Genomic DNA, 21,440 nt, shown 5'->3' on the forward strand with positions numbered 1-21,440 from the left:
GAACAAGTCACTTGTACAGAGCAGGGGTGGTAAAGTGCAAGAAGGAGGCTTAGATGATGTAGCTCTTGTTATTTGTTTAAGAGAGACACCACAAGAATGTGTTATAGATGTAGCTGTGATCAGGGCTCAATGACTTCCACAGATGGCTGTCTACTCAGTGAGCAGCATAACGTCCCATACACTGGAAGCCTGGGAATACATTTGTGAAATCTCAGTGTGAGCCCATTTGTAGGAGTCCAACATTTTTATGGTTTCAGTTCACATGTTGGCAAGATGCTGGGTAATAAGATCATGGCATAATGTGGCTGACAGGTTTTTATGTGTATAGGCATTTTAAAAATCAGCAAACCAAATTAAAGGAATTTTTTTCTACAGGTTATTTCTAAAATAGTGCTTTTAAATGTAGGATGGCCAAGTATTAGTGAGTATTTGACAAATTTGAGGGAAAAAAATGTCAGAAGTTGAAGACAGGCATACAAAGTATGATCTATGAATAACTGGAGTGCCTGAATGAGAAAACCAAAGCAAAGACATGAAAAAATGTTAAAAATTATAATTCCTTCTTTTTCTGGAATGAAATTCTTTGAATCTGCATTATAAAACCTTACAGTGAGTATTGACACAGAATGACTAATAGCAAGACATATTCTAGCTAAAATTTCTAGGGTGTAAAGGAAGAATGAAGTCTTTTCAGCATTAGAGTAGAGCAAGTGGCATTATGAAAAGAACATTAGCATCTCATCATCAGTTTTGATAATACTTTGTGCCAGAAGAAAATGGGGTAATATATTTGTGGAAAGAAATGTGAATCATGGTGTTATAAACAGCAAAACTGACATGAAAGTGAAAATAGCACTGAAATCCAACTTCACTGGCTTGAAGTTGGGTAATATTGTTCCTATGATCCCTTTCAAGTGAGTGAACAGATTTCAGGAAATTAAATGTCTAGAAGACATTGGTAGGAGGACAGATGTTAAGTCTTAAATTTATAGTTATTTGTCCATTCATTCACTCTAAGTTTGTTTAGGGTGCTTATCTATCTGTTTATTTTATTGATAAGGATGAAGGAAAACAAGTAGTTGGAGAGATATTGTTTAATGTATTAACATCTAAAATTAAATGTCAAACTATTTCTAAAATTCAGTGTAAGTCTTTTAAAATGAAAAATAAATTTTCCCTCAATTGGCTGATTAGGGAATTGGGTAAAAGGGGCTGAGCACTGAGGCATCTCCATTTCTTTGGTATTATATCCCCTTTCAGTCTCCAAACATCATATAATCTCCAGATCCTCTGAGACTCAGGCTGAGGCCTCCTGGCTTAAGGTCTTTGTGCTGTCAGTAATAGAGATCACTGGGGAGGCATAGAGATGGAGGGAGGAATTTTTCTGGAGTGGGTAACAGGAGCCAGAAGACACCTCGGATCATTAATTGTCTGCATTTACTTTGACCAGCCAGTTCATATTTCCACCTCCATGTTCACATAGAATACTGGAAACCTCAGTTTCTCCTCAGTTTCTCCTCAGTTTTGCTGATTTTCCTAAAGTGCCAAAAGGTTAGGAAAGCAATGGAATGCACTTGAACTTGTTTCCCTTCCTCTCTTTATCCTATCAACTCCACACTCACATTTCCTCTTCCTCCTCCTGTCTTTTCATTCATTTCTTCAGTGTCTTCAGTGTATTCTAGGAAAAGAGAATTTATGAAAAGACACTCCTCTTCCTTGAACAGTGTAGACAGCTGCAAGGAGAGGAACCCACTTGATGACCATGTGCACATGTGCAGGAACACACCTGCAAGGGTAGAGGCCACCCCAGAACTAACTTCACAGGTGCTCCTTCCACTGGGTGTGGCCCAAAGCTTCTGACAACCAGCCCAGTTCCCTGCCTGGACCATTCAGGCTTATGCAAGCTGAGTCAGTGATGTACATATGTTAAAACCAGGGCAATGCCAAGAAAATAGTTAAAGAGGATGGAAGAAATTTATAGACATTGTTGTTCCCATGACCTCAACTTCCTGGATGAGACCACTTCCTTCAGGATAAGAATCATAAAATAAGGAACAGATAGAATGGAGAAAAGCTATAAAAAGGAGCTTATGAATAAGAAAGGGAGAGATTACAAAAAAGACAGAAAGAGGAAGGAAATTACATGCAAATTGTTGTTCTCTGTATCTGATACTTCAGAAGCTGTGAAGTAAGCCTCCTGGTAACCAGAGAAGTAATGGTGATCTATCAACCTTGTGAAAGGAAATGGGAAAGTTAGGGTTGAGGGCAGAACTCAAGTTCCTGTTGGTTATGACAGGGTGTGGTCTGATCCCAGGACACAATTCTGTCCTCACCACCACACTCCTCTCCTAGGGCCTCAGTCACTTCACCTCGGCTGTGAAGGAGTGGGTCTAAGATTCCAGAGTCCCTTTCCCAGCTCTCAAATACTATAACTATGGCCAGTGAGGAATGCCTGTATCCTCTTATTCCTCTAAGAAGGCAGATACTCTCCATGTCTTTCTATACATGATGTTGTCTTCTCCTTTTTACCACCTTCACTACCTCCCTGCCTCTTTTCTCTCTCTGTATTACTGCCCATTTGTTTTCTCCTTGTCAGCTTCCACCAATCATATTGTTCTATGATACAGGAACACTGGAGAACAATCATTGTTCCCATATTATTCCCATATTATGCTGCCATCCTTTCCAAAATATCAGTTAGTCAATTAACCAATCCACTTTAACCAGGGAGCAACTATCAGAAGCATGGAGTTGTATCAGGTCTTGTGTTCTAGCCAGTCAACTCTGCCCTGTTCCCCACTCAACAGTCATGCCCCTCCATGTACTTTCCTCAGTCTTGACCAGGCACCCATCAGTGCTAGTACTTCAGTGGTTTGACGAATTCCCAAAAGATTCCACTTATTTAAGTGGCCTGTAGATCCCCTATTATGTCAATTTCACACTTTCAGACTAAGTGAATACAGACAAGTTACTTTACCTCTAATCTTACATTCAACCCCTCCAATCAGTTCAGAAACCTATAGGGATGCTGTAAGGACAAAGTGTCTTCCATGAACCTAAGGTCATACCAGTCTCAGGACAGTCACTTGATTTATAGGATTAGTGGTCACTATCACCCACAGGACATGATTCAACTCCATGCCTCTGAGAGTTGCTCCCTGGTTTAAAATGGATTAGTTAATTGATCAATTGATTTATTGAAGAGGGTGGCAGTGTAATATGGGAATAATATGAGAGGAGCAGGGAACCCTTGGCCCTGCTTCCCAGAGACTCTCCAAGACAGCAAGAGCCAATATGTGAAGCAAGCCTGGCAGGCCATTCACACAAGGCCTCCAGAAACCCAGCCATGTTTTGGAATGTGTTGGAGAAAGAGTTGCATATGAACCTCTCAAATGGAAGCAATTTCAGGTTTTAATCTAATCCCAGGATTTTGGATTCATGTGAGAACCAGAGAATAGAAGGTTGTTCAAGGATATGTTTCCTTTGATACGTTTCCAGCACCCGGGTGCATGTGTAGTAAGCCCAGACACATGTTCTTTATGTCAGAAAGGATAAAACATTAATGAAGTGCTACCAGACCTGTAAGTACAGAGGGAGAAGCCCTAATTCTCAACCACCACCTGGCACCCAGTAGAAGAACTTTGTCCCAAGTCTAGTTGATAGTCTGGGAGAGCTTGTGTCCTACCAGATCCCCTCCATTGTAGGTCAACACCAAAACCTCATCTACACTCTCTTGTGCTTTATTCCCAAGAGCTGCTAACCAAGGAAAAACAAAGGCTTTGATGATCGGTCTTATGGGAAAGTGAATCTTAAATAGCATAGCAAGGAAAGATGATTGCAAACACAGTATACTCAAAGAACATGATCATAATACTTCTTACTATTGTTATTAAATATGGAAAGAATAAGGCAGACCACCATGTATATTTCCATTACTTTCTGATTTCACAGTCCCTTCTTCAGTTACTAAAGGAGCAGTGTTACCAGACTGTTCCTGATAATCTACTCTCATTGGATCCTATCTTGAGTGATATTACCTACCTGGAGTGTCATTTTCATCACTGCTGGTGGAGTCATACCTCTGATCCACAAGCCAATCTTTAGAAACACAAACATCTCTAAGAAAGTATTTGGAGAATGTGGCACACCCATCCCTTCTCCACTTGATGGCTTGCTGGCTACCCAAGATCACCACAGGTTCTTAGACCATCCCTGGACTCTGTGGAGTCAGAGGCCTTCAATAAGACATTATAAATGGTTTGCAAATGAGTGAGGTGGAGAAAAAAATCCCCTTTTAACTATTTACTTTCCCCATTTTGATGGATCATTAAAGCTCTTACCTCCAAACTTATCACCCTGAAATTCTGACTGTTCTGGAAATACTCTATTAGATGAGTTCAATGAAAAGACCAATGGCAGACTCAGAGCAGCTGCCCAGGAAAGTGTATTGTGAGGATGGAAATGTTCTTTCTGCATTGTCCACGCCATAGCTACTAGCACAAATGGCTGTTGGGCTTTTGAAAAATGGATAATACTACATTGTGCTGCAGATGCCCTGAAGGTGTGGTGCTCAGTAATAAGAATTGAAATCATGAATGTTCCAAACTCATAGACAATTCGAGATCCCACCAGGCCAAAGAGATGTGAACAAAGTGTATAGAATTTGGAGTCAAAGCACTTAATATCTCCAGGATATGGTTTCCTATTCTCTAGATGTGAAACTGGAAAATTCATTCACCTCTCAATCCTTCCATATCTCATATGTTTTGAAAAAGTCAGATATGGCTGCTTTTCTTTCATCATGACCAATCAAAATGCCATGATCAGACTATAAAGTCTTACTAAGAGGTGAGATTTATTACTAAATGAAGACTTATTATTAAATCTTAGTAAGAGGTGTTCTCTAATACAATTTTATCATTTAGAGTCCTGTGAACATTTTCCTGAAGGGTAATGGGGTATTTTCCTGGTTTACTCAGGTATACTTGACATACAATAAACTGAACATATTTAAAGGATATAATTTGATAAAATTTTGACATATACCCATGAAGAAATGAAGCTGGCATTTTTTTACACAGAAAGCTGACATTAGCAACTTTTTAGTGTTAGAGAAATCTAGGAAAACACAGAAATGGACACACATTCTCACACATGCACATTGAGAATCATACACATCAGGAAGCTTCTTTCTGTGGAGAGGTTCTCTCTACACAAAGCCAACAAGAAATATTCATTGCTCAGCTCTAGATTTTTCCTCAGCAAGTGTGTGATGAGAGAATACATACTGTTGTTGCTTGCTTTTGGAGCCACCTGCAGTTGCAGAAAAGAAAACACTATAATGATCAGAACTTGTTGTGTTGTGTTTGTAGAAGGCTTTAGAAAACCAGATGGGAAAGAGGGCCAAGTCAAGGAAACCAAAAAGCAAGTGAGGGGACACCTGAGGAGAAGGCATGAGCCTTCCCCGTATGATGTATCTCTCCATTTTGGTTGGCATTTAAAAAATTCTTAATCCAAGAAGAAAATATGGCTGCTAAGGGAAAACTTCCTTTTATAATCTAATGCTTCCATTTGTGATTGTCCTTTTGAAACAGAGATTGGCAGGTCAAAACAGATGCCAAGTGAACACAGTCCCCACCAAGGAAATTGTATGTATCATCTATAAGATAATGGTCAGATTTAATTGAATGGAAAAAGAAAAATGCAGAAAGCAATGGTTCTAAAGGGAAACTTACCTTGGAATTAGATGGGGCTTCCTCTACTGCCCTGGCACTCAGATCTTTCAACAGGCCCTCTGGGGAGCTAGGAGGATGAATAGTAATAGTCAGTACATTGGAGGTGTTGCCCTTGGAGTACTCTGAAGTTTTGCTTGACATGGACAAAGGATTAGAGTAATATGGAGGCAGGTATTTAACAAGGATAGTGTGAGCTGCTGATGAGTGAAAAAAGGATAGCAAAATGGAGGTGCAGGAATAAAATGGGATGCAGTCCTTGACTTTGTAGCTAATGACATCCCAAAGCAATGTGAAATAATCCAAAAAAGTTAAAAAATACATGCCATTGTTCAATGATGGATTACATTCCTCCTGCCATTTTGAAGTCCAACTAAAATCCTCACAGGGACCACTGGATGGAATGGGGGAGAGTATGGGCCATGATGTGGACCATTGACCATGAGGTGTAGAGGTGCCCAGAGACGTACTTACCAAATGCAATGGATGTGTCATGATGATGGGCATGAGTGGGATGATGGGATGATGGGGTGGGGGTGGTGGGGTTGAAGGTGTCCTCATATTTTTTTTAATGTAATATTTTTACAAAATCAATTAAAAAAATAAAAAGTAAATGCTACTATCACCTTGTCCTGTTACAAAATCATCAGTATCTATGGTTCCACATATGTCATCTCTTTTTTTTTTTTTTAAGGAGGTACCAGGGATTTAACTCTGGACCTCATTCATGGGAGGCAGGGACTCAACAAATGAGCTATACCTGCTTCCCATTTTTTGTCTTTTGTATAGGATTTTTTTTCTCTATTTTTAAAAAATGTTACATTCCAAAAATATGAGGTCCCCATTTACCCTCACTCCCCTCACCCCACTCCTCCCACATCAACAACCTCTTTCATCATCATGGGACATTCATTGCATTTGGTGAATACATTTTGGAGCACTGCTGCACCACATGGATAATAGTTTACATTGTAGTTTATATTCTCCCCCATTCCACTCAGTGGGCCATGGCAGGACATACAATGTCCAGCACCTGTTTCTGCAGGATTTTGCTGTTATTTGTACATGAGCATTTTATTAGCTTTCTAAAGATTAATAATAGTGTAATTGTTTTAAAGACATTTTATTTATAACTTTTTATTGTGGGACTGGTTTCAAGTCTAGGCAAAACATTCTGTTTTATTTTTTTTTAATCCTTTATCATAAAGATACCCAGTTATAGATTTGAAGATATTTAACTACTGCCATTTAAAAATTGACCACTATAAACCATGTAGTATTTTTCCTTCCAGTCTTCCTTTTCTATACTGTGAATGCTTATTCATTGAATGTGTTGGATGTCCATCTTTACACTATCCAGGCACCAATTTGATAGTTCATTACTAAGGGGAAACATGAGTTGAGCGCTAAGGCTCTGAAGCAGTTATAAAAGTTGCAGCAAGGATGATATACACCAGATCAATAGCCAAATGATAACTTGAGTTCTTATTGGTCACTTTCCCTAAGGCATGCAGCAAACAGTGCCAAGCATTTCTAGGACTCAAGATGCCGATGTTATGAAATACATGAATATCTCCCAATTCCTATCTGTTTGGGCTGTAGTGTGGAGGACTGACTTAGGTAAACCAGATTGTGCTTGCAGTTGTTCAGAATCTGAGCTGAACAGGCATGTGGACTTTCTATGTGCATTTCACACTATGTCAATTCATAGTCTGCAGTAACGGCAATAATTACAGATCTCGGTCATGTCATCACTGAGTTGACTTATAATAATGGACAGGATGTGGGGTCTGTGCAGGTCTGATATGTCCAGGAATACACACAAATGATCGGTTTCCCTTGCTGGCATGGTGTAGAATCATCCCATGGCCAAGTGATGGGGCTAGGTTATGGCTATTGCATCAGGGTCAGGGACACTCATGTTTGAAATTGTAGGCTAATTGTCTCTGCACCTCAGTTCTTCATCAGAAGAGTGGGAATAAACAGTCATAGTATGGTGGTGTTGAAGGTTGAATGAGTAAATATAGGTAAAAGGTGTAGTAGTAGTTTTTTAGAGAAGTTGACACTGGCAATTGTGCTATATAGGTGGGAAATAGCTTCTCCACCCCCACCTTCACAATCTCATCTCAAAGACACTAACATACATATCTCCAGCCCCGGGACACAAACCCTCACTACCTAAAGGGAACACAGCTGCCTACAAGGGCTGTAGAACATGGCCATCACTTAACTAGAAAATAATCACATCCCCATTTCTCATTCTCACCTGGAAGCTGGAATCAGGGTGGTTCTTCAGAGTAAAGCAAGCACAAAGTTCCTGGGGATTGAACCCAGGACCTCATACATGGAAAGCAGGTGCTCAACCACTGAGCTACATCTGCTCCATCCTGGTTTTTTAATTATCTAGATTTTTTCTGAAGTTCAAAAATGTATACCATTTTCTCTTGTACCTGAGGCCACCTGTAATTATATTAAAGGAAACACTCAGGATCAGATCATGCTGTGTAGTGTTGACACAGGTCTTTTGCACTTTTGGTACAGATGGGAAACAGTGGTTGAGTCAAAGATCCCATAAATAATTGTAGCAGACACACATGGAAAGACACAAGCTTTTCCTAGATAATGCATCTCTGATGTCTATTTTGGTTGGCACAAAAAATTCTTACTCTTAGAAGGAAAAACTGCTGCCAATTAAAACCCTTATACTTGATTCCCTGCTGTTGCTATTTGTAAATAACAACTTGAAGCAGTAATAGAATACTCCTTAAATAAGGAAATTATATATGTCATCTATAATGTACATGGTCAGAATTTTCATATCTGAACTCAATTGAAAATGAAAGGAATAAGCAAAGTGACAATTTTCTCAGACAAAGAAAGGCAACCTTACCTTGGAATTAGATGGGGTCTCCTCATCTGCCCTGTCACTAGGTGGTTCCTCCATCAGGCCAAGGCCTCTCTTTAAAAGGTGGTACACATTCTAATCGTGTTTAAGTGCCCATCCTGTGCTGACCAAAAATAATTTGCTTGCTCACAAAAGCCAAATTCATTGTTAGGGAGGCATCCCTCACTTAAAAGAGTTCATTACAAAAGTTGAATTTTAAAAGTCTCATTCAAGTACTTGCCAAACAAACTTTCCCTATATACCAACAAAGAAGGCCAACAGAAAGGCCTTATGTCACCAGGCCAAACCAGAAGAAAAAAGGTTCAAGTATACAAACAGGACTGCTGTTAGCAGCTTAAACCATAAGAACCAAAGTTCAAAATGCCAAAGTTCAAAAGTCACCCCTAAAAGGTCTAGAACCTCAACCAAAAAGAGGGATGTTCAGAACCAAGAGGACTCACAGACAGGAACTCAGGGCTTTTGGGGAAATGGCAGAGCTGAAGCATGCCTTTACCATGCTTAAACCCAACAGTAACTCCAGGGTCAGGTTGGTAGGTACTTAGAATCCTGTTTCTAACACTATGTAATGTCAACTAAGAAATAAACTAAGCTGCAAGGCAACAAAAGCATTTATTTAGGGTTTTAGAGTTGCAATTAGGGGAGCACAGATTCAGGTAGCAATCCAAATCATGTCCCAATTTGTATTTCCAGGCAAGGGGCTTTAAAGAAGATTTGACAAGTTGTTTGTAGTTATACTGTATTTGGGGTATTCAGTATTCTATATTGTCCTTCAGGTTAGATAGTTAACTGAGTTCTTTATCTTGTGTGTGTGTGTTTTAATGGTCAAAGATCAGAGAAGAAATACTTTCAAATATTAGCATTGGAGTATGGATGTGGCTCAAGCAGTGGAGCACCTGCTTCCCACATGGGAGGTCCTAGGTTTGGTTCCCGGTGCCTCTTAAAAAAAAAAACGAAACCAACCAACCAACCAACAATCAAACAAAAGAAATCAACTCAGGGGAACCGATATGGTTCAGTGTTTAAGCACTGGCTTCCCACATATGAGGTCTCAGGTTTAATCCCCAATCCTGGTACATTAAAAAAAATAATTAGCATGGGTATTTTTTTCAGTGGTGAGCTTGTGATTTTGATTCCCTCTGCTTGCCATCTGAAGTTTCTTAAATAGTATGTATAGGAGGGCAGGGCAAGATGGTGGTTGAGTGAGTGCACCTGATAGTCTCTCCTGCAAAGAAGTGGTTGGGCAGCATTAGAAATTCTTCAGGACCAGGCTGTTTCAGCATTTTGCAGGGCAGGAGGTGTCTGGACATCGATTTTGTGGGAAGGTAACAGAGAAAATTCGTGTAAAAGATAAAATTGAGGTTCTCTTACCCAGAGTTAGGGGCTGTGTGCAGGACGCTCCCCCCTGGGGTGGACAGAACCATGGCACCGGCACTGCGGTGGCAATTCCTGGAGGCTCTGTGGTACTGGGGAATTCATAAGCCCTGAGTGGGCTATTAAGGGGCTAACAGGGCAGGAGGCCTTTGCAAATCGATTTGGAGAGACAGACAGGAGTTTTTTGTGAGGCAGGGAATTTTTTAATTCTGACACACATAATAGCACTTCCAGCTAGAGCCCTGCCCCCAAGGCCAGCTGCTGATCTGCAGTGGCCTTAAATCACTGACAGTAAATAGACATCACCAGGAGGCTATTTCGGGGGATTGTAGGGTGGGGGGTGTCTGGAAGCCGATTAAGGGAATCTTTTGCGAGGCATGGGATTTTTGGTTTCGGACACTGATACAGCGCTTCTGGCTAGAGCTCCACCCCCTAGGCCTGGCTGCGGATCTGCAGCATCCTTAAATTGGCTGCAATATAGAGGTGCCCCCAACTGGCTGTTTCGGGGGATTGCAGGGTAGGAGGTGTCCTGAAGTCGAATTGGTGATACAGCCACAGAAGAGACCCCAGAGAGAGGGGGAATTGCGGGTTTCAGACACATAGGTCAGAGTTTGCGGATGTGACCTCTCCCATAGGGCTGGCACACCCAGCTGTGGGAATCCCTGAAGGCTGTGTTGCACTGCGGTGCTCCCAGGCTCCCTGTTAACTGGATTTGAGGTTGCCAGGTCTGTGTCCCCTAAACCCTGGTGGTCCACACCCCAGAGACTCACACCAGAGGCTGCAATATCACAGACTTTCCATCCCTGAATCCACCACGCCCTGAGGCCCTTCTGAGGTCCTTGATTGTCCTAGCCCTCATTTAAAAATAAATAATTTTTATTTAAAAATAAAATTATTACTTAAAAATAAATAATTTTTTATTTTTTATTTTTCATTGTCCTGGTTGCTAATATTGCATTATTTCCTAGTCTTTTCTCCCATTGCATCCCCCAAGGTCTTTTTTTTTTTTTCATTTATTTAGGGGTTTTTTGGTGTTCCTTTTGCTGGTGTTCTATATCTTCTTTTCTTTTCCTTACTTGTTCCCTTCCCTTTTCTTTACCCACCCCCCCTTTTTCTTTCTTTCTTCTCTCTCTCTTTTTTTCTCTCTTTTCTCTCATCCCTCATTTTCTTCATATTTTATTTTATCTTAATTATACAGTAGGTGCAGCAGGGAACACCTCACATTTGCTGGGTTTTCTCATCCTCCGTTGCCTCATTTCTTTGTGAATTGATTTTGGCTACCTACACTATCCCCTTTCCCCCACATCTTGATATCCTCCATCATCTACTGTCTCTCCTATATTCCACCTCCATTATTGATCCCCAAATTGTCTAACTCTTAATTTTTAACACCTTTGTTTTGTTTTCTGTCTTTTATCCACTCTTGAAACTATTGCCTTTCTTTTCTCTTTCCCTCTCTCACAAAAACAATAGCTTCTTAATTCATACCATATTCCTCCCATATTCAGTTGACTACCTCATTATAGGTACTCTACCTACTGCTATAACTCTACACAACTTACATGAAACTAATATCCATCCTCCCAGATCTCATATTGTTGCTCTGTTGACATTTATTACCAATACTACTTTACACATTTTCCTTTCTTACACAATTGTCTTTCCCTGGCCCTAATACTTTCCCTCAAAGTGAACTCAGCCAGCAATAAGAAATTAGAATAGGAAGAACAAAGTGACAAAGAGAAGATATAACACTTAAGCAAAAACAACATCTAATTAATCCCCAAGAGTAAGACAAAGAATGTAAGGAATTGATTAAACCTGTCAAGATAACATGATGACCAGACAGCAACAAATATCTACAAAACAAACCAGTAATCAGGAAAACATGGCTGAATCCAATGAACAAACTAAAAACCTGGATGGGGAGGAGAACTTTGCACAAGTAATTAAAGATTTCAGAACATATATCACAGACAAATTTAATGAAGTAAAGGAAGAGGTTAACAATATGAAGACAAAACTTGGAGGGGAAATTGCAGACATACGCAAAAATATAACAGATATGATGGGAATGAACACCACAGTTCAAGAAATAAAAAAATACACTCGCAGCAAATAGCAGCAGATTAGAAGAGGCAGAGGAGAGAATTAGCGATGTAGAAGACAGTACATCAGAAATCAAACAGATAGTAGAATTGATCGAGAGAAAGATAGAAAAAATCCAGCTAAGACTTAGGGACCTGAATAACAATGCAAAACGCACAAACATACATATTATAGGCATCCCAGAAGGAGAAGAGAAGGGAAAGGGATCAGAAGGAGTGTTGCAGGAAATAATGGCTGAAAACTTTCAAAATCTACTGAAAGAGACAGATGTACATATCCAAGAAGCACAACACACCCCAAACATAAACCCTAACAGGCCCACCCAAGACATATACTTGTCAAATTATCCAATGCTCAAGACAAAGAGAAAATTCTAAAAGCAGCAAAAGAAAAGAAAACCATCACATACAAGGGAAGCTCCATAAGATTAAGTGCTGATTTCTCATCAGAAACCATGGAGGCGAGAAGGCAGTGGTATGATATAGTCAAGGTACTAAAAGAAAAAAATTTCCAACCAAGAATACTCTACCCAGCTAAACTAGCATTCAAAAATGATGGAGAGTTCAAAATATTCACAGATAAACAGAAATTGAAAGAGTATGCCAAGAAGAAACCTCTCCTTCAAGAAATTCTAAAGGGAGTTCTGCAGGAAGAAAGGAAAAAACAGGACAGGCAAGTTGGAGGAGAGTGTAAGAGCAACAAAAAAGACAAAAAGAGAAGAAAAACAAACAAACAAAATTTGACAAACACAAATCCAATCAAAATATGGCTAACATAAGTAATTCCTTGAAAGTAATAACACTGAATGTCAATGGATTAAACTCACCTATCAAAATATTCAGCCTGGGACATTGAATAAGGAAATATGACCCATCTATATGCTGTCTACAAGAGACACATCTTAGACCCAGAGACTCATGGAGGCTGAAAGTGAATGGTTGGAAAACAATCTTACAAGCAAACAATAAGCAAAAAAAGGCAGGAATAGCTATATTAATAACAGGCAAAATAGACTTTAAATGCGAAACAATTGTGAGAGACAAAGAAGGATACTACATATTAGTGAAAGGGACAATCTCCCAAGAAGAACGAACAATCATAAATATTTATGCTTCTAAAAAGGGTGCCTCTAAATACATGAGGCAAACGCTGGAAAAACTAAGTGAAAGAATAGATGCATCTACAATTGTAGTGGGGGATTTTAATACACCACTATCAACTCTGGACAGAACATCTTAAAAGAGAATCACTAAAGAAACAAAATATTTGAACACTTTATTAGAGGAGATGGATCTAATAGACATATACAGATCATTACACCCAAACACAGCAGATATACATTTTTCTCAAGTGCACATGGATCATTCTCCAAGATAGCCCATATGCTAGGCCACAAAGAAAGGCTTAATGAATCTAGAAGGATCGAAATCATACAAAATAATATCTCTGACCACAGTGGAGTGAAGCTGGAAATCTGCAAGGGCCAGACGCCCAGATTTCACACCAAGATATGGAAATTAAACAGCACACTCTTAGAAAAACAGTGGGTCAAAGAGGAAATCTCAAAAGAAATCAATGACTACCTTGAAACAAATGATAATGATAACACAACATACCAAATTTTATGGGATGCAGCAAAAGCATTACTGAAAGGGAAATTTATACCCGTAAATTCATACATCAAAAAAGAAGACAGAGCAAAAATTGAAGAACTAACTGCATATTTGGAGGAATTAGATAACAACCACAAAGTAATCCAACAGGAAGAAGGAAGGAAATAACAAAGATAAGAGCAGAACTAAGTGAAATAGAAAATAAGAAAGCACTTGAAAAGATAAACAAGACCAAGAGCTGATTTTTTGAGAAGATCAATAAAATTGACAAACCTTTAGCAAGACTAACAAAGAAAAAAAGAGAGAAGATGCAAATACACAAAATAAGAAATGAGAAAGAAGACATCACCACTGACCCCACAGAAATAAAGACTATCATAAGAGGATACTTGGAAAAACTATATTCCAACAAAAACAACAATTCAGAGGAAATGGACAAATTCCTAGAAACACATAAGCAGCCTATATTGACAAAAGAAGAAATTGATGATCTCAACAAACCAATCACAAGTAAAGAGATAGAATCAGTCATTAAAAATCTCCCAACTAAGAAGAGCCCAGGGCCAAACAGGTTCACAGGTGAATTCTACAAAACACTCCAGAAAGAACTAACACCAGTCCTGCAGAAACTCTTCCAAAAAATTGAAAGAGAAGGAACATTGCCTAACTCATTCTATGATGCCAACATTACCCTAGTACCAAAGTCAAACAAAGACACCACAAGAAAGGAAAATTACAGACCAATTTCTCTAATGAACCTAGACACAAAAATACTTAACAAAATACTTGCTAATCGAATTCAACAACACTTTAAACAAATTATACACCATGACCAAGTGGGATTCATTCAAGGTATGCAAGGATGGTTCAACATAAGAAAATTAATCAATGTAATACACCATATAAACAGATTGAAGGAAAAAAATCACATGATTATATCTATAGATGCAGAAAAAGCATTTGACAAAATACAGCACCCATTCTTGATATAAACACTCCAAAAGATCGGAATACAAGGAAATTTTTTTTTTAAAGATTTATTTATTTATTTTATTTCCCCCCCTCCCCTGGTTGTCTGTTCTTGGTGTCTATTTGTTGCGTCTTGTTTCTTTGTCTGCTTTTGTTTCTTTGTCCGCTTCTGTTGTCGTCAGCGGCACAGGAAGTGTGGGTCGTGCCATTCCTGGGCAGGCTGCACTTTCTTTTCACGCTGGGCGGCTTTCCTCATGGGTGCACTCCTTGCGCGTGGGGGCTCCCCCACACGGGGGACACCCTTGCGTGGCACGGCACTCCTTGCGCGCATCAGCACTGCGCATGGCCAGCTCCACATGGGTCAAGGAGGCCCGGGGTTTGAGCTGCAGACCTCCCATATGGTAGACGGATGCCCTAACCACTGGGCCAAAGTCCGTTTCCCAAGGAAATTTTTTGACCATGATAAAGAGTATATATGAAAAACCCACAGCCAACCTCGTTTACAATGGAGAAATCCTAAAATCCTTCCTTCTAAAGTCAGGAACAAGACAAGGATGCCCACTCTCTTCCCTTCTATTTGACATTGTCTTAGAAGTACTTGCTTGAGCACTGAGGCAAGATCCAGATATAAAAGGCATTCAAATTGGAAAGGAAGAAGTCAAAATTTCATTATTTGCAGATGACATGATCCTATACATAGAAAACCCTGAGAGGTCTCCAACAAAGCTTCTAGAACTCATAAATGAGTTTAGTAAAGTTGCAGGTTATAAGATCAATGCGCAAAAATCAGTAGCATTTCTGTACACCAATAATGAGCAAGATCAGGAGGAAATCAAGAAACAAGTACCATTCACAATAGTAAATTAAAAAATCAAATATTTAGGAATAAATTTAAATGAAGATGTAAAAAACTTATACACCGAGAACTATACAGGACTGCTCAAGGAAATCAAAGAAGACCTAAATAAATAGAAGAATATTCCCTGTTCATGGATAGGAAGACTAAATATTAAGATGTCTATCCTACCAAAACTGATCTACACATTCAATGCAATCCCAATAAAAATCAACACAGCCTTCTTTAAGGAACTAGAAAAACTAACTATGAAATTTATTTGGAAAGGAAAGAGGCCCCGAATAGCCAAGGACATATTGAGAAAGAAAAATGAAATTGGAGGAATCACACTACCTGAGTTCAAAACATACTACAAAGCTACAGTAGTGAAAACAGCATGGTATTGGCATAAGGAGAGACACACAGACCAATGGAAGTGTAAGTAAGTAAAAAGGGAGCCTATAGGGAAACGGACTTTGGCCCAGTGGTTAGGGCGGCCGTCTACCATATGGGAGGTCCGCGGTTCAAACCCCGGACCTCCTTGACCCGTGTGGAGCTGGCCATGCGCAGTGCTGATGCGCACAAGGAGTGCCGTGCCATGCAAGGGTGTCCCCCGCGTAGGGGAGCCCCACGCGTAAGGAGTGCGCCAGTGAGGAAAGCCGCCCAGCGTGAAAAGAAAGAGCAGCCTGCCCAGGAATGGCACCGCCCACACTTCCTGTGCTGCTGACGACAACAGAAGGGGACAAAGAAACAAGACGCAGCAAATAGACACCGTGAACAGACAACCAGGGGAGTGGGGGGAATTAAATAAATAAATAAATCTTTAAAAAAAAAAAAAAAGTGAGCCTATACAATGGGAGAAAATATTTGGCAACCATATATCTGATAAGAGACTTATAACTTGCATATATAAAGAACTCCTATATCTCGAAAATAAAAAGATAAACAGCCCATTTAAAAAATGGGAAAAAGTTTTAAACAGACACTTCTCCAAAGAAGAAATACTAATGGCTAAAAAGCACATGAAAAAATGCTCCAAATCTCTAGCTATCAGGGAAATGCAAATCAAAACTACAATGAGATGCCATCTTACTCCCATAAGATTGGCAGCTATGAAAAAAACAGGAGAATACAAATGCTGGAGAGGATGTGAAGAAAGGGGAACACTCATCCACTGCTGGTGGGAATGCAGAAGGATCCAACCATTCTGGAGGACAGTTTGGCAGTTTCTCAAAAAACTAACCATAGATTTGCCATATGACCCAGCAATTCCACTGTTGAGTATATACCCAGCAGAACTGAGGGCAGGGACACAAACTGATACATGCACACCAATGTTCATAGCAGCATTGTTCACTATCGCCAAAAGTTGGAATCGACCCAAATACCCATCAACAGATGAGTGGATCAATAAAATGTGGTATATACATACAATGGAATACTACTGAACTTTAAGAACAAATACACTACAAACACACGTGATAACATGGATGAATCTTGAGAACGTGATGTTGAGTGAAGCAACTCTGGCATTGAAGGACAAATACTGCATGACCTCAATGATATGAAATAAGCAAGCTGCCATAGAGAGCTAGAGACTGGAAGATAGGCTTACAGGAAATCGGGGGGTAGAGGAAGGATGTAAGCGGACATCTACATGGGTGAAATCTATGATAAGCTGGAGGTAAGTATGTGTACAGGGAAGGGATAAAATGGGGGCATAGGGTTACCTTTGGGTGGGGCTTTGGGGGTTTGAGGGGGGCTAGGGATGGGCTGTTGGGTAATATTGCCCAAGAAATGGGGTGAGGGTGGGGCAACACAGAAACATACGATATTGTCAGGTGTTGGTTGAGAGTATAATGCTGAGAAAACCTTTTCAAAATATAATTAGGAAAGTTACCTGTTTAAGATACTCAAAGGGGATAATCTGACACAGGACAGACTCCTAGGGAATATCTGAATGCTCATTTTTCCAGAGTGGTTATACCATTGGGTAGAGACCTTTATAATGAGAGTGAAGGTAGACCCACATCCTGGGGAGGACTAATGCCATCAAATAGAGGGAACTGTATCTCTCAAGAGAAATGGTCGCTCCCAGGGCATTAGGGCAGCTGTGCAAGTCAAGCTGTCAACACTGTTGCAAGTATCTCTGAACATGGCTCCTCAAGAAATGAAGATTGACTGTCACTGTGGGCCCCAAGGGGAGGGGAAATAGATATTGAATAGATGGAACCAAAGTAAATGTGAGGGCAAAAGAAGTGTTTCACAAGAGTACACAAGGATGGATATAAAACATGTACTTTACACCAAAAACATATAGTGGATGACAGACTAATCATGTAAACCATAATGTAAAACATAGGATAACTAAAAAATTTAGAAAACTGTATAGCCTAAAGTATAAACCACAATGTAAACACAAATGTTACCTTGTTTGAAAGCTATTGTCTCAATATCTGTACATCAGTTTCAGTAAATATGATATGAATAAGTTAAAAGATTATTGCTGTGGAAGGGAAAAGGTTTTATAATGGATATGCAGGAATACTGTATATTGTATATATGAATTACTGTGATCTAAGGCTCTTGTGAAGAGAAGCTCAATAATTAGGAAAAAAAAAAAAACATAGGATGTAGAATTTTTCCAAATCAATATGTATTCTATATTTAACCTTTAAACTCATTGCTATATTCCATTTTACTCTTAAGGGAACCTGACATTATAGTGGGCTTCACTTTTCAGGAAGTTTTGGATCACAGAGTGGTTCAACAATGGCAGCGGAGGAATACTGGTATGGGATGTTATTGACAGGGGACATATGGTTGACAGGGAGTTATATAGGGCATATATCCAGGGTGCATGGAAATGTTTGGATATACTCATAGTGGAAGCAATTAAAAACAAGAGCTGGGGGGGTACTGGGTTCCTAGCCGGGGGGGGGTGCTCTGTCATGGACCCTAGGGGAACAGCGGCAGTCCCCCAGTTGCAACGGGAAGGACCAGGAAGGAATGAGGGTCCAACAGTGAGCCCCTGATACTAATGACTATGCTTGTGAGCCTATACACCTGAAATAAGAACAAGGCCTAGAGCAGCACTGTGCCTAAGAGTTCCCTCCCGACAGCCTCCGTGTTACTCAAATGTGGCCAGTCTCAAAGCCAAACTCAGCATGTAAATGCACTGCCTTCCCCGCAGCGTGGGACATGACACCCGGGGATGAGCCTCCCTGTCACCGAGGGATCACTACCAAGTACCAGCTGATGACATAACTAGAAAATGACCTTGAATTAAAGGTTCAATGCGGACCAGCAGAATATCCCTGTCTACATATAATAACAGGAGTTAAAAATGCTGTTTGACCTAAAGTAAGGGGGAAATGGAAAGGACAAATGAGTTTATATAACTACGAGTCTCTAAAAAAGAGTCTGGAGGTTGTCAGAAGGATTGCCCTTATGCACACCTGAGCAGAGTCTCAGAGACAGATAAAGTAGATACAACCCCAGGTATTGGTTCTTTTGAGGGCTAAAGAGACCCACAGGTTCTATGGTCATGGCAGATGGAGTTCACTGCCATGTCTGTTGGCCCTTCTTTGGAGCTGCTGTTTCTGCGTGATGGGGCTGGACTTAGATGTGATCTCTTTTTACAAGCCTTTCATGCTACTTTACTGGAATTGTAGTTGGTGCTGGGGTTTAAGATATATCTAGGGGATTTGAATCTCTGGACTGACAATATGATAGCCAGGCCCTGAACCTCAACAGACTTCAGCTCCTACACTCTGATTTATTGGACTTACCCAAGTCAGCTAATATGGAGTTGAAGAATGTCAACCACTACACCATGGAGCCTAGAGTGCCTACAACTGAAAGCAGGAGGATTGCATCCAGTATCCATGTGGAATCTAAGCCCCCTCTTGACATAGATGTGGAATGGACACAACCAAGCCAAGGTCCACAGGAAGGAGGAATACAGTAAGGATTAGAGTGGACTTAATGATATTCTATTCATGAACTATTGTGGTTAATAATCGAGAAAATGTGGCATTGATGTGGAAAAAGTGGCCATGGTGGCTGCTGGGTGTGGGGAATGGGAGGAAGAGATGAGATGTGGAGGCATTTTCGGGACTTGGAATTGTCCTGAGTGGTGCTGCAGGGACAATTGCCGGACATTGTAGGTCCTCCCATGGCCCACTGGATGGAACGAGGGAGAGTATGGGCTATGGTGTGGACCACAGGCCATGGGGTGCAGTGATGTCCAGAGATGTACTCACCAGATGCAATGGATGTGTCATGATGATGGCAGAGAGTGTTACTGTGTGGGGAGTGGTGGGGTGGGGGTGTTGGGGCTGAATGGGGACCTCATTTTTTTTAATGTGATATTTTAAAAAATTGATTAAATAAAATAAAATTTTAAAAAAATGTATAAGTTGCATTAGAGAAATAACTATTTTGAGTGCTAATGACACCTGTAAAATTCAAAAGGTCAAATGTGCTTCTGAATACTTGCCTTGAAATGCTTTTCTAATGCCTTACTCAGCATGTTTTTGACAGCAACTGTTACATTCAAGGCCAGAAGATGAATGTGGTTGGGAACATGGACATTGGAATTACATGTTCAGGGCTGATTCCTAACTCTGCTTCATGTCACCTGGGAGATTCACTAAATTGTCTGTATCTCATTTCCAGATATGAAATACAGAGCTAGTACCATTGGCCTCATAGGCTGCCCTCAGAATTAGGGTAATAGTCCCGGCTCAAATTAGAGACACAAACTGTATTAATTTATTGATCTATCTAGTGTTCTTTTTCTTATTATTCACCTGTTTACTCAGTTGCTTTTCTTCATATGGTAATTCATAAATGTAATGTATAAGTATTGTGAGACAAAAGGCATCCTAAATTCCAAGTGCAATACCCACCATGGAGTTATGACCTTTTGCTACCCTCCCTAAATATGAAGATATTTATGGACAACAAAGGCAGACTGGATAAACTGGGGGCAAAATAATAGTGAAGTTGGCATACTGTTCTTATGTTGTGCTAAAACTTCTGCCAAAGGTCTAGGCCCAAACTGAGTGTGAAATACTACAATCTGTCTGGAAGACCAGAGCATGGAATATTGGAAACTATTTCACAATAGTTGTGAAGTAAAGGCAGCCAAGGTGTCTTTTGTTGTTGTTGTTGTGTTGTTGTTGTTGTTGTTACTGTTTTTAGGAAAGCTTATTACCAACCCCTTAGGAGGGCATTAGAAATAATGAGGAAACCAAACCTTGAAACACTTGAAAACAGGCCTGCTAGAGAGCCAGATGGCCCCAAGTTGTCAAAGCAAGGAAGTAAAGGATAGGCATTCTAGACGGTGGCCTATCCTGGAGCCTGAGTCTGTATATTAGTGTGACTATTCTGGGGAAAGGGGGGGTCAGAAATCCTCACCTCCATAACCCCAATGTTGCCCTGGATGGTGGGGAGGAAAGGCAGAAGCAAGCACTGAGGGCACAGACCTTACTGAGTCTAATCTTGGCATCACTGCCTCCAAAACTGTGAGACAATAAACTCCTTTAAGCCAACAAGTATGTGTTACATGCCATGTCAACCATGGTGTACTGAAAGAGTTCCTTTGAAAAATCCTCTTGCCCCAAAGTTCCTGAGGAAGAATTGATGCCCTGGAGAAAGTGACTCACCCACGAGAAGAGTATATATCCTGACCCAGCCTCCTGCCTCTACATTTCCATCCTTGATGCAAAATATGAGGTAGTTTCCCCCACATAAAGGCCTTCTGAAGTACCAATGATGTCCACATTTTTGGCCCTCCTCCCCCGGCATCTTCACAATACCGTCTGCCTCATGTGAGTCTTCCTGGGGGTTGGACTACCACCCCCAAGTGACCAGTGGTCTGCTTGGCTCCTCTACTGGCT

At 40.4% G+C, this 21,440-nt stretch overlaps 1 long non-coding RNA gene across 1 annotated transcript; it reads right to left on the minus strand.

Moving 5' to 3' along the window:
• Window positions 1–1,179: 1,179 nt before the first annotated feature.
• Window positions 1,180–21,405, minus strand: LOC131273494 (uncharacterized). Its single transcript, XR_009180777.1, has 3 exons — window positions 21,207–21,405; window positions 5,736–5,802; window positions 1,180–1,678 (listed from the first exon to the last, which is right to left on the minus strand). It is a non-coding gene; the product is annotated as an uncharacterized lncRNA (long non-coding RNA).
• Window positions 21,406–21,440: the final 35 nt, after the last annotated feature.

The sequence above is a fragment of the Dasypus novemcinctus genome, chromosome 15 (genome assembly GCF_030445035.2).
Source record: "Dasypus novemcinctus isolate mDasNov1 chromosome 15, mDasNov1.1.hap2, whole genome shotgun sequence".
Lineage (NCBI taxonomy): Eukaryota > Metazoa > Chordata > Mammalia > Cingulata > Dasypodidae > Dasypus > Dasypus novemcinctus.